Raw genomic sequence first — 16,903 nt, 5'->3', positions numbered from 1 at the left:
ACGATCTCCTCTGCATTATTAACAAGGACTCAGCGGTCCCCCTCCAGCTTTGTCTGCACTCTTGGCTCTTCCTTCTGGGGAGCAGGGCAGGGCAGGAAGATGTAGTAAGTTCTCTCACACGAGGTGCTTAAGCTGTCTGAAACTCTTCACCCTCTTGGCGATTTTCTCAGAGCAAATCTCTGAACATACTCCTTCCTTTTTCACCGTATCTAGTGATTGATTCTTTCTGGAATGCACCTTTCATTCAGCCAGGCACTCATAAAAGTAATGTACAGTTTGCTCTATGGCACCAACAGGAGAACAACAGCTGCTCTTTGCTTCCGCTGAAGATGCTGCCTATCTGCCAATCCACATGAAATGCCAGTACATCGATAGTCGCAGCAACAGTGATCAAATTTTATACCAGCTTCATAAGTCTTGAGATTTTGAATTGTGCCCAAAGCAGTGAATAATCAAGGATCAATCAACTTCATGGAGATTACTGGTTTCTGACACAGCAGGAGTCTCAGGAAGCCCCCTGAAGGCACAGGGAGGACGATTTCTAAATTCCCAAGAGCTTCAGTTCATGGCTTGATTGCGACACCTCGCCCTCCAGGAGGGGCAATTTTGGCAAAGAAAGAATTGGAGAATAAATTATCTTTACTTCTCTTAGATGTTTCAGTTTGGTCATGCATGGGTGTGTCCTAAAGGTCTTCAGTCATGTCCAGCTCTTTGCGATCCCCTGGACTGTAGTCTGCCAGGTTCCTCTGTCCATAGGATTCTCCAGGCGAGAACACTGGAGTGAGTTGCCATGCCATTCTCCATGGAATCTTCTTTGCCCAGAGACAGAACCCGTATCTCTTACCAGTCTCCTGCATTGGCAAATGGGCCCTTTACCACGAGCACCACCGGGGAAGCGGTACCAGCAGTGAACTCTAAGCCACCTGCTTAGGATCAGTGATGCCAAAAGCATTTATCTTCCCTCTGCTGCTGCTGCTGCTGCTAAGTCACTTCACTTGTGTCTGATTCTGTGTGACCGCATAGACAGCAGCCCGCCAGGCTCCCCCGTCCCTGGGATTCTCCAGGCAAGAACACTGGAGTGGGTTGCCATTTCCTTCTCCAATGCATGAAAGTGAAAAGTGAAAGTGAAGTCGCTCAGTCATGTCCAACTCTTAGCAACTCCATGGACTGCAGCCCACCAGGCTCCTTCATCCATGGGATTTTCCAGGCAAGAGTACTGGAGTGGGGTGCCATTGCCTTCTCCATATCTTCCCTCTGAGCCCTTAAATTCCATGTAACTTCAAACACTAGGGCATGTTGAGTTGGCTTGGTTCCATAGATAATATTAAATTACCCAGGAAATAAATCAAAGTTTGTCTCTCTTCAGAGTTCTGTCCTCAATATTGAGCAACATTATTATAATGAGACAGTGTATGTAGTTTGTCTTCTCCTAAAGAGAAAAATCTGTTAAAAATACAAATGAAAGTTATAAACCCACTTTGCATAGTTCTGGAAAGTTGATATAGACTTCATATCAATCTCTCCCTTTTATTTCATCCACATAGCAATGCTGTAAGGCAGACTGGTTTGGGGTTCTATTTCACAGATGAAGAATAACAGACAGGAATGCTTTTGAACTGTGGTGTTGGAGAAGACTCTTGAGAGTCCCTTGGACTGCAAGGAGATCCAACCAGTCCATTCTGAAGGAGATCAGCCCTGGGATTTCTTTGGAAGGAATGATGCTAAAGCTGAAACTCCAGTACTTTGGCCACCTCATGTGAAGAGCTGAGTCATTGGAAAAGACTCTGATGCTGGGAGGGATTGACGGCAGGAGGAGAAGGGGACGACCGAGGATGAGATGGCTGGATGGCATCACGGACTCGATGGACGTGAGTCTGAGTGAACTCCCGGAGATGGTGATGGACAGGGAGGCCTGGCGTGCTGCGATTCATGGGGTCGAAAGAGTCGGACATGACTGAGAGACTGAACTGAACTGAACTGAACATTGTGCCATTTCCCAAAGACCTTGAAGCTTGAATACAAAGAAGAGGGATTCAAGCCAAGATGTTCTAGTCTGTCTAGAAACCTGATCCTCATTGCTGCTCCTTGCTGTCCACTGGCTCACAGTGCTTTGGGGCAGGGGGTTTATGTAAATTCTATTGGTTTAAGGATAAAGGTACAGGAAAATCAAAAACTTAGAATCACATTCTAACATGTATACTATCATGTGAATTGAATCGCCAGTCTATGTCTGACGCAGGATGCAGCATGCTTGGGGCTGGTGCATGGGGATGACCCAGAAAGATGTTATGGGGAGGGAGGTGGGAGGGGGGTTCATGTTTGGGAATGCATGTAAGAATTAAAGATTTTAAAATTTAAAAAATAAAAAACTAAAATAAAAAAAAATAAAAAAAAACAACACTGATTAAAAAAAAAAAACGTATCTAAGTAATACTATAAGTGCCTATTTTCATTCTATTACTTTGTGTTGGCCTAGCTAGGTTTCTCGGAAGTTGTCAGTGGATGTGCCTTCTTCTGACATTTGTAGCTTAGCTCGTTGCACTCCAACCCTCCCCCCAAGAACTGCTAGAAACACTGAAACCATGAAAGGGAATTGTCTGTTTGAAGCCTTTGAAGAGCTACCTAGACAGGAGCAGCCAGGATCCCAGAGATAAAAGAAGTGCAGAGACGCATATTCACCACGAAACACAATTTTTTTTCCCTTGAACTATTTGCACATTAGAAGGGTAATTGCCACTGGTTCAGAAACTAATCAGACAGACAGAGCTGAGAAGTAAAGAAGCTGAGCAGAATTTCCAGAAATCTTAATGCATTCGAGAGACTGAAAAGGGAGTTCGGGTCTCAGCAAGAAGAGAATGTCTGGTGTTTAATCCAGGAAATCCTGAAGGTCTACATGCTGTAAGTAAAAACAAAGTGAAATGCACCAACTCTTTAAGAATAATAATAAAGTTATTTAAGAATAACAAAGTTCAGCCTCTTATTGTTTAATCAATGGTCAATTTCAATTTATGATTTGCTCTGAGCTACTGGTTCCAAATTTTTGGTCCACAAAACCTCAAGGGGCATTTGGTGCTTAGTGATGAATGATTTGGTTGTCAGAAGTAAAAATAAATCTCTAAGGATGATAACAAACTTTATCATTTATCGTAACAAATGATCATTACAAATTTTGAAATGTACGTTTTGACTTTAAATTTGAAAGTCACTCAACATACCAGAAGATAAGACCAAGTGATAGAAAATAAGCTAAAAAAACAAACAAACAAACAAACAAACAAAAAAAACAGACACAGACCCATGGGGAATTCAGACATTTTAGTTAATGTTACCAGACACAAACTTTAAATTGTAGACACACATACAAATATGATCACGAAATTAGATGGCGAATGGAAATCATCAATAAGGAAATTGAAGCAATAAAAGTAAATCTAATGGAAAATATAAAATTAAGTATGCTCTAAGTGTAATTAAGATTGTTTGATCACAGGATATTGAGAGCTGAAGAAAGGATAATTAAGCTGAAAGACAAGTCAAAAGCGAATAGACTAAAATTGAGGGAAAATATGATTAAGGCCATCTCATCCTTGGTCGCCCCCTTCCCCTCCTGCCCTCAGTCTTTCTTAGCATTAGGATGTTTTCCAGTGATTCAGCACTTTGCATCAGGTGGCAAAAGTATCTAAAGCTAACTTTTCTTTATTCCTTTCAATATTGTTTTTTCCGCTACTTTTTAGTGTGGAATGATGTGGAATAAAAATCACTGAAAAGCTTTTCCTCCAAATCAAAATTAGGGCCTGAACAATATGATTGTGCATTTCGGCCTTCTGTTCATTTTGTGATCTCTTACCTATTTGTCTTATGAAATCCCTGGGCTTTATGAGCCAGGACAGAAATCAGACTCTACCAGATCCCTACAGAAATAGTATATGGGAAAAGGCATAATCAATAGACACAGAAGCTATATCATATTCTGAGCATATTTGCTTTCTATCTTCAAAGTCATTACTCAAACTCTGTGAACTTACATAAATAGTTTGTTTTACAGTGTAGGTGGCAAATGTGTAGAAGAAGGTATCTTTAGATTAAAATAAACATTCCAGAATGGAATAAGAATTTATTCTTATCCGATCCATTTGAGTCTTTATAGCTAATTCAGTTTCCCATTCTCTATGGCTTATTTCTAAACTTTGACCTTCTCCTAAATCTCACTTATACAGGAACCCTTCTTTCTAACATCTTTGGGAATTAAACCATTGCCTGCTCTATGTCAGATTTTTAGCACTAATCCCACACAATTTCTTTCACTTGTGTTCAACATTTCTTTCTCCCCTTGTGTCCTTGGGAGAAGGTGCTCCTGAATTTAGCCAGCTCTTGCACCAGACACCCTGTGGACACATCTACATAGCCCCCCTCCCTCAATTCTCAGCAGTTCTGATCTAGCAAGTATCTTCTTTCTGCTCTATATTCAACCTCACCTTTTTATCTCCTCATCAGTATTTGGAAATGCTCAAGAACACAACATTGTAAATCAACTGAGCAACTGAACTGAACTGAACTGAATGATGTCTCAACCAGGGATTGAACCTTTCCCTGGCTGCAGCAGCATTACTGGTGATTAAGTTATAAATAACCATTAAGTTTCGTTTAGTATCTGCTATATTCTCGAGACACATAGTGTGTTAAATACAGTACAGTCACAGAGAAGGAGGTTGGGATTAGCTGATGGAAACTATTAAAATACAGCATGGATAAATAACAAGATCCTACTGTTTAGCACAGAAGACTGTATTCAATATCCCATGTTAAACAGCATGATGAAAAAGCGTATTTCAAAAGAATGTATACATACGTGTACAACTGAATCATAACTGACTAACTTTGCTGTACAGCAGAAATTAGCACAATATTGCAAATCAACTATCCTTCAATATAAATAAATAATGTGATCAAGAATCTCCTATCTTTAAAAAATGCCCTTGGCCCTATATATTCCTCCAGTTACCCCCATACCCCTAACTTTCCACCAAAAACTTAATGAAAATTTGCCTCATTCGTTCTCTCCCCTTCGTCACCACTACTAATCTCCAAGCCCATCGTGGCTCTCATTTCTCCCAGTATGAAGTTCGGGCTACTGTATATAAAGGCCCTAGTGACTCTGTGTGGCAGGACCAGTGAATGCTTTGTATCTCCTCCCACCCCAAACTTGGTCCTTTCCCAGTGACCCCCACATTCTACACAGTTGTTGGAGCCAGAAGTCTAGCAAGGAACACCATGGAGCTGGGAAGACACACCGCCTTTCTGGTTCACCAGCTACTCCCCATGGAATCCTGCTGTGTTTCACAGACGAAACAAACGCCAAGCACATTTCTAAGGCTTTTGAAATACTTTGGCAATTATCTCTGAGAATGTTGTATCCATTTATAATTCTACTGGAAGTGCATGAGAAGGCTGGGTTTGACAACATTGGAATATTTTCATTTTTTTGTCTTGGCCAAAGTGGTGAGTGAGAAATGCTATTTCGTGTTTCTGAGTTTCAAAAAGACTAGGCTCTTTTTTTGTGTAGTTCTGGGCCCTTGTATATTGACCCTTTGAGGGGTTTGCATTTTATCTGATTTCCTTTTACTATCTATTTCTTATTGATTTGCAAACACCCTAAAACTTGATATAATTCTCTTGAATAAGTTTTTCACCTATAGGATATACCCAAACTATACTTTGTCTGCTGTATATTATGTATATATACATATATATATATACATATATATTTAATACAGTCAAATTAAGTTAGCTCAGGATCTGGTGAAAATCACAAATCACAAACTGTCATAAATAAAATATTAGCACCATGGTAGACCCAACTTTGGGGCTGAATAGACAGTAATAGGGCCAATGAATTATGTCTTTCTCAGATTGAAGAAGAACCTTGAGTGTATTACTAGTTCATTCTAGAACAAACACTATATTGCTTTTTAATGAAGCTCGGAGTTATCGATTTTAGTGAGTCTTCAAGCCAAGAAGATTGTAGTCTGACTTTATAGTGAACTGAGAGGTGCTTCTAATCTCGCCCCTTGGCTGTATCTGTCACTTTGATGAATGTCTCTTGGATCTTCCTCCTGGGCTGAGTCATGGGCAATAATAAATGATGGGGAGGGGGGTGGGGTACACTCTTCTCCAGCAGCAGATTGGGAACCTACCCACCTGGGGAGTTCATCTTTCAGTGTCCTATTTTTTTGCCTTTTCGTACTGTTCTTAAGGTTCTCAGGGCAAGAATACTGAAGTGGTCTGCCATTCCCTTCTCCAGAGGACCGCATGTTGTCAGAACTCTCCATCCATTTTGGGTGGCCCTACATGGCATGGCTCATGGGTTCACTGAGTTAGACAAGGCTGTAGTAGGTGATCAGTTTGATTAGCTTTCTGTGATTGTGGATTTCAGTCTGTCACCCACTCCAGTGTTCTTGCCTGGAGAATCCCAGGGATAGGGGAGCCTGGTGGGCTGCCGTCTATGGGGTCACACAGAGTCGGACATGACTGAAGTGACTTAGCAGCAGCAGCAGCAGCAGCCTTTTGATAGATAAGGGTAAGAGGCTGATGGAAGCTTCCTGATGGGAGAGACTGACTGTGGCGGAAACTGGGCCATGTTCTGACGGGCAGGGCCATGCTCAGTAAATCTTTAATCCAGTTTTCTGTTGATGGGCTGGGCTGTGTTCCCTCCTGTTGTTTGACCTGAGTCCAAACTATGGTGGAGGTAGTGAAGATAATGGTGAACTCCTTCAAAAGGTCTCATGATGCACTGCCCCACTCAGGGCCCCCAACCCTGCAACAGGCCACCACTGACCCACACCTCCTCCAGAGACTCCTGGACACTCACGGGCAAGTCTGGGTCAGCCTCTTGCGGGGTCACTGCTCCTTTCTCGTGGGTCCTGGTGCACAGAAGCTTTTGCTTGTGCCCTCCAAGAGTCTGTTTCCCCAGTTCTGTGTAAGTTCTGTAATCAAATCCCACTCGCCTCCAAAGTCAAATTCTCTTGAGGGTTCTCAGTCCCGTTGCCAGATCCCCAGGTTGGGAAATCTGTTGTGGGTCCTAGAACTTTCTTAACAGTGCGAGAGTTTACTTGGTATAATTGTTCTTCAGTTTGAGTGTCTCTATCGGGGCTCTGAGTCCTGGTGCACACAAGGTTTTGTTTGAGCCCTGAGTGTCTCTGGCAGGTATGGGGTTTGATTCTAATTGCGATTTTGCCCCTCCTACCATTTTTCTAGGGATTCTCCTTTGCCCTTGGACATGGGGTATCTTTTTTTGCTCGCATCCAAAAAAAGGGGCTTCCCTGATAGCTCAGTTGGTAAAGAATCCACCTGCAGTGCAGGAGACTCCAGTTTGATCCTTGGGTTGGGAAGGTCTGCTGGAGAAGGGATAGGCTACCCACTCCAGTATTCTTGGGCTTCACTTGTGACTCAGCTGGGAAAGAATCTGCTTGCAGTGTGGGAGACCTGGGTTCAATCCCTGGGTTGAGAAGATCCCCTGGAGAAGGGAAAAGCTACCCACTCCAGTATTCTGGCCTGGAGAATTCCATGGACTTTAGTTCATGAGGTCACAAAGAGTCAGACATGACTGAGCGACTTTCACTCTTTCTTTACAAGTATATAATCTAAGTCCTAAAAAACAATAATATGCAGAAATCTGGATTAAGCAAGAGATGGTTTTCAGCTCTTCTCAGATTGATACCACATGGTTCCCTGGGCTGCCCTCATTCCAGCTCTCTCCACCCTTTGCTGGAAGATGCATCTGACCTTTCCAGACTTGGTACCTGCAAAAATTCCCCCCCAAGCTTAGTTACACAGAGTGAGCTGGTAAGTCTCCCCAGACCTTGATTTTGGCACTATCATACTCTAAAGACTCAAAATAAAAAGAGCAGGTTTAGGATACTTAGTTTAATATCTGGCAGTTATTCCACATAAAAAGTATTCATTCCTTTCCAAACTTTGAAAGATAATAATAATTCATTTTGTTTGTGTTATTCACTAGTTATGATTTTTAGATCCCATATGTAAGTGGAACCACATAGTAGTCTTTGCCTGATTTATTTCACTTAGTATAGTGCCTTCCAAGTCCATCCATGCTGCTTCAAGTGGCAAAACTCCATTCATTTTTAAGGCTGAGTAGTATTCCAATATATAAGTATATATACCACACTGTTATCCATTCATCTGTTGATGGACACTTACTTAGGTTGCCTCTAGACTCACAGATTAAGAAAGTAATTTAGGTGGCTCAGACAATAAAGAATCTGCCTGCAATGTGGGAGACCTGGGTTTGATCTCTGAGTCAGGAAGAACCTTTCAGACAAGGGAATGGCAACCCACTCCAGCATTCTTGCCTGGAGAATTCCATGGACAGAAGCAGGCTATATAGTCCATGGGGTCACAAAGAATCGGACATGACAGCACACAGGCAGTCTTTAGTGTTTATCAATGGGGAGAAATAAGGGGAAGGAGCAATATAGAGGTAAGGAAAAAGGCATTATTGTGGGATTATATGAAATTACATGTGTGAAAATTGTAAATTGTAAAGCACTGTAGAATTTAAAGAATCTTTCATTATATAAAAAAATAAAGATACTAATAATTCAGTGAATCTACCCTGGAAAGATGGAATGTAAGCACCTCAGTACCTGATTGAAAGCTCTCCATCCCCAGATGGATCCTTTTTCAGACGGGATCTTTTCCCCTCCACATCCTCCCCTAAAGGACATACAGACCCCAATTCACTCTGACTTGCCTTCTGATTTTCCTAGAAGTCCTGGCTCCACCCCCACTCAACTCAGGCTGAGAAAACCCTGTCTTTTGTCTAACATTCCAGCCCAAATGTCCCAGAAGGCATCATATTCCCATATAGAACTGAGCAACACAGCATCCCTGAGCCTCAAAAGATACTTCTACTCCATGCACCTCTGATTCCAGGGTCAGAATTTTAATGATAGCTAAGAAGTCAGCCAATGATCCTTAGAGCCTAAAAGCACTGATGTGACCACCCTCCACATATGACCCCCCACCGCACTCACTGCACGTTTTATTAGCGGGTGAGAGGCAGGCCTCAGCCTGGCCTTCCCTTTGTCCCAGGCTCTCCAGGTGTTGGCGGTGATCACAAACCCTCCAGGCCCAATACCAGTCCCTCAGGCTCCTGGCTGACAGGTCTCACCTGGAGCTCTGCTAAGGCAGGGTTGGACCCGCCTGCTGGTACCCGGCTTCCCTCACATCCCATCTAGGGCCAAGGCTCCACCCTCCCACAGTCCGTGGCTCAGTCCCTGCTCACTGGCACGTGGCCCTGGCCTGACACACACCAGGGCTCACGGCTCTCCAGACGACAAGTAAATGCCCCCATCCTCTGGGTCTGTCCCTGATGCAGGCCCCCATACACAGGGTTTCAGAGACTCCTGGAGAGAAAGGGATAACACTGACTGGGCACTGGGGGTTTGGAGGAAGAAAGCGTCTTGGAGAATCAGAAATCACGTAAGTGATAATCGGAAAAACTCCTTTCTGTACCAGATGATGGAAAGAGAAAACCCAGTATGGGCAATTGAGACATCTAAGCTTATGTTTGCAATTATGATCTGCCCAAGAGAGCTTGTTTTAGTGAGGCAAATGCCACCTGCAACTTGTGGGGAGGGGGATGAAATATTTGTTTCAAATCCCCAGAACATTGGTTTGTGATTGCAATTCCAAGGGTAAAATGGAGAGAAACAAATTCTGCCACTATGCAGCTCTGCATTCTACCCTCTCAAGCCCCACACGTAATTCTCAGAGTTAAAAAGGAAAGGCCAAACTGGCAAAAGAGCATTCATGTCTGATTCATGTTGCTTTTGGAATGGTAAAAAGTGCTTAGCTCTTTCGCATACAGAAGCCACTCTGATTAGTTCCTACAGGACTGTAGCACACAGAACAATGATAAAGGATTTGGTTGATTAGTTAAGCTATTAAACATTTATAACAGTGTATATTCATACAGATCAATTCATATTTCTTCTCATGAAGTCTGATTATCTAAGATCAAATTGAGGAAGAAATTTTGTCATCATGCAGTGACTGTCAAAGATGATAATTGCCAAAATAGATAACTCAGGTAAAAATGGTCTTCATTTCATGCCTCAGTTATGAATGTTCACTGATCCTTGCAATTTTCTGTTAAGAGGACAAAATAGAAAGCCATGCAGTCTAACCATGTGACAATAAGGATAATAAGTAAGAATGCTCAGTCTTCCTAATTTTGGCACATTGTTACTTCTTAGATTTTGAAGAAAATTGTACCATTTTCTCCCAACATCTCTTTTCTCTTTTACCAATCTTGTGACCAAAATGACCAGTAAAACATGAGACTATCTTGGAGATTTAAAATAAGATGAATATATGTATGAAAGTGTGTGTGAAATATTGAAGTATGAAAGGTCAAATGTAACCGGGGTAAGTTGGAGGGTAAATGAGTAGATAACGACTGTATTTATCAAGTTCTGTGTTTCTTTCTATTTTATCTTCTAAGTGCCTATGGTCACATTTAGTTGTCATTTTCCATGATGATTGTTAAGATGTCTGACATTCTACTTTTCCTCATCCTATGTAACTTATATCAGAGTTTTCTTCAACTGCAAGTAATATAAAATTGAATAAAGTGGTAAACTAATTCAATTTTTTTCCATAAGCACCAGAAAGCTAGAGGTAAGCATTCTCAATGGAAAGAGCATTTCCAAACTGAACCTCCAAACCAAGTTCCTCCTCCCTTCCTGTTCTGAGACCCTTAATGAATGACTTTCATCCTCATGTTTACACAATGGTTGCTGTGCCTCTAGGCATCACATTTCTATTCCAGGTAGCAAAACAGAAAGGGGAAAAGGGCAAAAAGAATGTGCCAGCTGAGTCTGATACTTTTTATTAAGAAAAGAGCAGCTTCTCCGGAAACGCCAGCCACAATTTCTTATTGGGCAGAACTGTGTCACACGGGCACCACTAGCTACAAAGCAGCCTGGAAAATCGAGCTGTTCAGCTGGACACATGGTTGCCCAGCCAACATAAAGGGTTTCCTTAGGGGGCTTTCCTAGTGGTCCAGTGGCTAAGACTGCACTCCCAATGTAGGGAGCCTGGATTTGATCCAGGAAACTAGACACATGATACAACTAAGACCCAGTGCAGCCAAATAAATCAATAAATATATTTTTTAAAAAACTGTTTCCTTAGAAATGGAAGAAGAGAGGTAGTAAGTGTGGGTGGACTAAATGCAGTGTCTTCTACAGTTCCTGCCTATAGTTAGGGTATATCTATACAGTTATATAGTTATGACTGAGAGACACATAGACTCATCTACTTGTGGTCTGAGAAGAGGGAGCTGTGATCCAGAAGGGAGTCATCAAACCCTGTCTGGCTAGTGAGTGTCGGTGCTGACGGGATGGTCAAATGAGCCCCTGGAGAAGGCTCTGGTGCAGCTGCTGAGGCTGCTAGTGCATCTTCTCTGGGTGTCCTGGGAGGACAGCGGGTGGGAGAAAGGCAGGGGGTGACCCCGGAGAGCAGGGTCTCTCTCCAGGAGAGGGAGAATGACGTATGTTACCACGGTGAAGGCTCACTCCTGCACGGGGCTTCAGATACCACGTCCCTATTCCCCTTGATACCGTGTTCACCAGGACAGAGTGTACTTTCCTGAAGCTCTGAAATCAGAAGTGTCTAATTCTTCCACAGGACACTGATGACCCCGGGAAGGCCAGTGATGGTTATATAAACGCAAGAATATATCTGAATGTGCTGGGAACTAAGTTAGATTTTTTTTTTTTTACTGACCCTGCCACAGGCGTTATGTTGGGGTCTTCATCTGTAGGGTCTACCTAAGCCTTCTGGAAACCCTGTAAAGCAGGAGTCGCTAACCCCGCTGTACACATGTGTATCATGGATGAGGCAGATCTCCTGCTGATTCACACTCTCTTGTCTACAGCTCTGTATTATTCACGGTTCTTCAGAGAAACAGAACCAGTAAGATGCATAAAAATTCCTTTGTGTGGGGTGTGTGTGTGTGTGTGTGTGTGTGTGTGTGTGTGTGTGCACGCCCACCCAAAAGGCAGGGGAGAAGAGAAATGAAGAAACTGAGCTGCCTGCTGATCAGGTTAGAACCTCGTGATCCAGCCGTGCCTGAACTGGATCTCTGCTCTGGGCGCCATTAAATTCTGTTTACGTTAGGCTGTAAAAAACTGTGAGTTGGGTTTCTGTTGAGGTAGAATCTTTTCAACTACACTTAATAAGCATCTTTTCTTTCCCAGTTGCCAAATAATAACCACTCTACACATTTCCTTCTGAGGGCTTCCCCGTTCAGCATACACGCAGCATCCCCTGTTGGGGGTGGTGGTGGGGAGAACAAGTCACAAAAAATAAAGCATGCACAGATACACCGACACGCGGTTTCTAGCCCTGAGAGGACTGTCCCTGCAAGGGTCTGCGCATGTAATTTTGAAGTCATGATTTAGAAAACTGGACTTGTACTCTTTTTATATAGAATATGAACCTTCTCACTTTCTCTTCATAGCTCCTCATTTTGGGGTTCTTTGCCAAAGAAAGAAAATTAAGGTTCTCAGTAGAATAGTCAGTATGCTCAGATGGTGTTAAACTGTTTTCGTTAGGAGAATAAGTCAAGTTTCGATCTGTGACGATTCCCATTACCTTCTTCCCTATGGTGGTCCTCATCAGAGGGTCAGAGGTCATCTATGTCATCTCCAACCACTACTATGACAACAGCATCCTGAAGGAAGCACGTTCCTTCTGACTTAGCCCACCTCGAAACCCTCTGCCTCATTTCTATCCCTCTATGAAAGTAAACTCTCCTTTCTCAGTATGCTTTCTTCATGCAGTCATGTTAAAATACAACCAATTTATTCTCTCTTTAAAATATTCATTTTTAAATATTCATAATTTCTAGAACTCATTGGCCATGTTTCTAAGAAAACTATCTGATTATATGATACATATTGACCATATTCCATATGCACAAAGCCACATTTATTCTTCAGAAAGTAATTTAGTAGCATAAATTGAGGACAAGTGAATTTGAACATCTAGAAATAAATGTGCAGTTCTTTATTCCTCAACTATTTTCCAAAATGATTGTCCTTGCATTCCAGATTTTAAATCTGGCTAAATAAGGGAAAGTTTAAATTCCTCTTAATCATCTCAAATGTGTCACCAGGTCCCATAACTTCTCTTTCTGAGCAGGACATTCTCCCCCATTGACCAGCCTCTGCTAGCACTTAACACCTCCCAAATCCAAAAGTAACAGCTAATTTATAGGCTGTTTTGTTTCTACTTCTGCCTAGTTCTGTAGAAGACTGTTAAGAACCATTTAAATCACTGGCAAAAAATGATCAATCTTAAATTGACGCTATTAGAACCAATTATTAAAAGCATGTTTAATAATTTTTTTTGTTTTTCTTGCTTTCCTTTGGGCTCCAAGAAGGAGAAAAGGTTTATGTACTACATTACATGATAAGTACCTTGGTCTTTGACCTTCTTTCCCAAAGTGGGGAGTCACGTGGCTAATCAGGGATCACACAGATTGTTTTCGAGTTGGAAGATGGCTTTGATAAAGGTGAAAATAGCCACATTCAGAATGGACAGAGTTATGCGTGGGCATTGACTCAAGTGTGTGAATGGGGGTTTCCTTTACACATGACACTTGAGGAACCTCAGTGAGCCCCTAGTGAATTTTTATTTGTGAGTCTGCAAACAACTGTGGCTATGATATGTTGTAGAGTCTCCAAGGATTATCTTTGGAAAAGCACATAGGATCCGAAAGATTGCTAAAGCATAAAATAAAAAGATACTCTTTTTGTTTTTTTATTTTAAAAAATTGGCTAAGAGGAAAACCGGCCAAACACCTAGGCATAGACAGTAAAATTTAACACATACAAGTACTGGAAGGAATGAAAAAGAATCCATTTGTACCCACTTTCACAATCAAAAGGGACTCGGTCCAGAAATCTGCAGAGCTTTGTACGGAATTTATTCAAGAAGATGGAACCAATTTATTCCAGCTATTATCGCAAGCCAGAAAGATCAGAGGGGAGGCAGCAGATAGGGCCCATCTGCAGCCAAAGTCATTTTCCCCTCCTGTGGCCCCCTCTCAGACAGCAGCTTAGCAAGTCTGACCCTGAGGTCTTAGAAGAGAAACACAAATCCACTGGAAATTTAGCCAGCACCTCAAGCCAGTAAGCTGAAGAGGCAACCAGACCTAAGTCTTGTCAACAATTGACCAAGACAATCATCTCCGGACAAAGAAAAAAAAAAGATTTTGGAAGAGGCTTTCAGTATGATCATAATAAAACTAAGCAAAATTGAAAACATAAATTGCAAGGTATGAATATAACTCTATTTGGAAGTTTGCTTTCTGGGACCTTAATTACTTAGTCATCTTAATTCTTCTTATATTTTATCTAATAAACCAGTAATGTGGTTATTTTTGCTATTATTGGTAATATCAAGGGAATACTACCATGTATATGCAATTTCACTGGCAACTGAACCCAGTAACAATGCCATCACAATTTCTGATTTTGCAGAGAGAGGATCTGAGCTTTCAACAGTTCATGTAAAGTGTCCAAAATACACAGAGCGAGTGGTGAGGGCAGTGATCAGAGTCAGGTTGAGCCCAGAGTCAAGCTCTGTACCTCTGTCTACCCCTGCCTCCCAGATTTCTTAAATCCCTCCTGGGATTTAAACTAAGAAGGATCTTGAAACAAACGTCACTAATTCCACCTCTGCTGGAGGCGTGACTTGAGTAGTTGCAGAAAATACTCCTCCTGAGTGGGGCTCTTTCCTCCAAAATGTTTCAACTTACTGTTGTAGCAGGCGCTTAAACTCAGTGTGCACAGGGCCAGGCAGGTAACCTGAATGTGTAATTTCTCTGAATATATGAAGACACACTTGCACGCATCTTCACCCATCTGGTAGGCTGTCTTTTTGTTCTGTTGATGGTTTCCCTCACTGTGCAGAAGTTTTTTAGTTTGACGTAATCCCATTTGTTTTTGGTTTTGTTTTCATTTTCTTTTTTTTTTTAATTTTTAATTTTACTTTATTTTACTTTTACAATACTGTATTGGTTTTGCCATACATTGACATGTACACCATTTGTTTATTTTTTGTTTTTCTTTTCCTTGCCTGAGGAGACAGATCTAGAAAGATATTGCTAAGATTCACGTCAGAGTGTACTGCTTATGCTGTCTTCCAGGAGTTTTATGGTTTCTTATGCTCAAGTCAAATCTCTTTTGAGTCAGTTTTGATGTATCATCTGAGATAATGATCTAGTTTCGTTTCTTTTTTTTTTTTTACATGGGGCTTTCCAGTTTTCCCAACACCACTTATTGATTAAGAGGCTGGTCTTTCTCTACTGACTGCTCTCTTTTTGCTCTTTTGTCATAAATTGTCTATATGTGCGTGGGTTTATTTCTGGGATAAAGAAGATGCAGAATATATATAAACTGAGATGCTACTCAGCCAGGAAACATAAAATTTTGCTATTTTCAACAACACGGGTGGACCCCAAGGGCATTGTGCTAAGTGAAATAAGTCAGTGGGAGAGACAAAGGCCATGAGATTTCACTCATGTGTGGACTAGGAAAAAACCAATAAACAAACACATGAAAAAAGAAAATAGATGAACAAACCAAACAAAAAAGGAACACATAGATAGAAAGAATAGGGAGATGGAGGATAAAAGGGGGATAAGAGCAAAGCTGGTCAAGTGTATGGTGACAGATGGAGAATGAAATGGTGGTGGTGAGCACCCCGTAGGATGTGCAAAGTTAGAAATAAAACGGTGAATGTGTGGAATTTGTGATATAAATCAATACTTGTTGTTGTTTAGTTGCTAAGTCATGTCTGACTCTTTTGTGACCCCATGGACCATAGCCCACCAGGTTTCTCTGTCCATGGGATTTCCCAGGCAAGAATACTGGGGTGGGTTGCCATTTCCTTCTCCAAGGATCTTCCTGACACAGGGATTGAACCTGTGTCTCCTACATTTCAGGTGGTTTCTTTACCATTGAGCCACCAGGGAAGCCCTAAGTCAATGCTACATCAAATAAATAAATAAAAATATAAGATGAAGAGGACTGTATCTACACACACACACTACAGGCATGCAAATCCACTTCTCCCTTAGCAGCCTACAACACTATAGGCTGATCAAAGGAAAGCACTCCACAATCGAGATTGCCCCGATGGGCAAGGGTTTATGACCCTATGTTTGAGGTCAGCAATAAAATCAAGTGAGAAAAGTGCTTATTTAATACTTGGCTAAAAGCACAAATAGTGAAGAAGATTCAGACTTTGAGGTACAATTGTGAATACACCGAATAATTGGGTTGTAAATGGATATACTTTTACAAGATTGAAAAGGCAAACTAGGGGAATGAAGTAATAAAATTACACTTTTATACTGAGGACTATTACACTGAGCAGTAGTGGAGTCAAAATTGGGCCACTTTAATACTCTAAATAGATGCACTGTTGAATGCTGTTGTTTGTAAAGACGTCTCAGTTTTTCAGAGATTAACGCCTTTTGTTCCTACCTGATGTGAACAAACTGCAGTCGTAGTAAATGAAAAACTAGGGACGCCAAAATGAAAGGTCCACTCAAGCAAACTACTTGAGCATTTGAATCTACTCTGTAGCATGTTTACTGAGAAAGATAAGGTTCGGAGCTTCTGTAATCCATCTTTGTTTAAACTGTAAGATATCCTGGTAATGAATTTAAAATGACCAGGAAATGTATTTACCAGTGTTGGAGTCTATTAAGGTGCAATATAAATGTAAACTGGCAATTGGGATTTATCATGATCACCGGGGCACTTTAATGATAATAAAGTAGCTACCTGTCAGAATCAGTGTT

This window comes from Ovis aries, chromosome 16 (assembly GCF_016772045.2).
Source record: "Ovis aries strain OAR_USU_Benz2616 breed Rambouillet chromosome 16, ARS-UI_Ramb_v3.0, whole genome shotgun sequence".
NCBI lineage: Eukaryota > Metazoa > Chordata > Mammalia > Artiodactyla > Bovidae > Ovis > Ovis aries.
Note: the sequence above shows the minus strand (reverse complement) of the source record.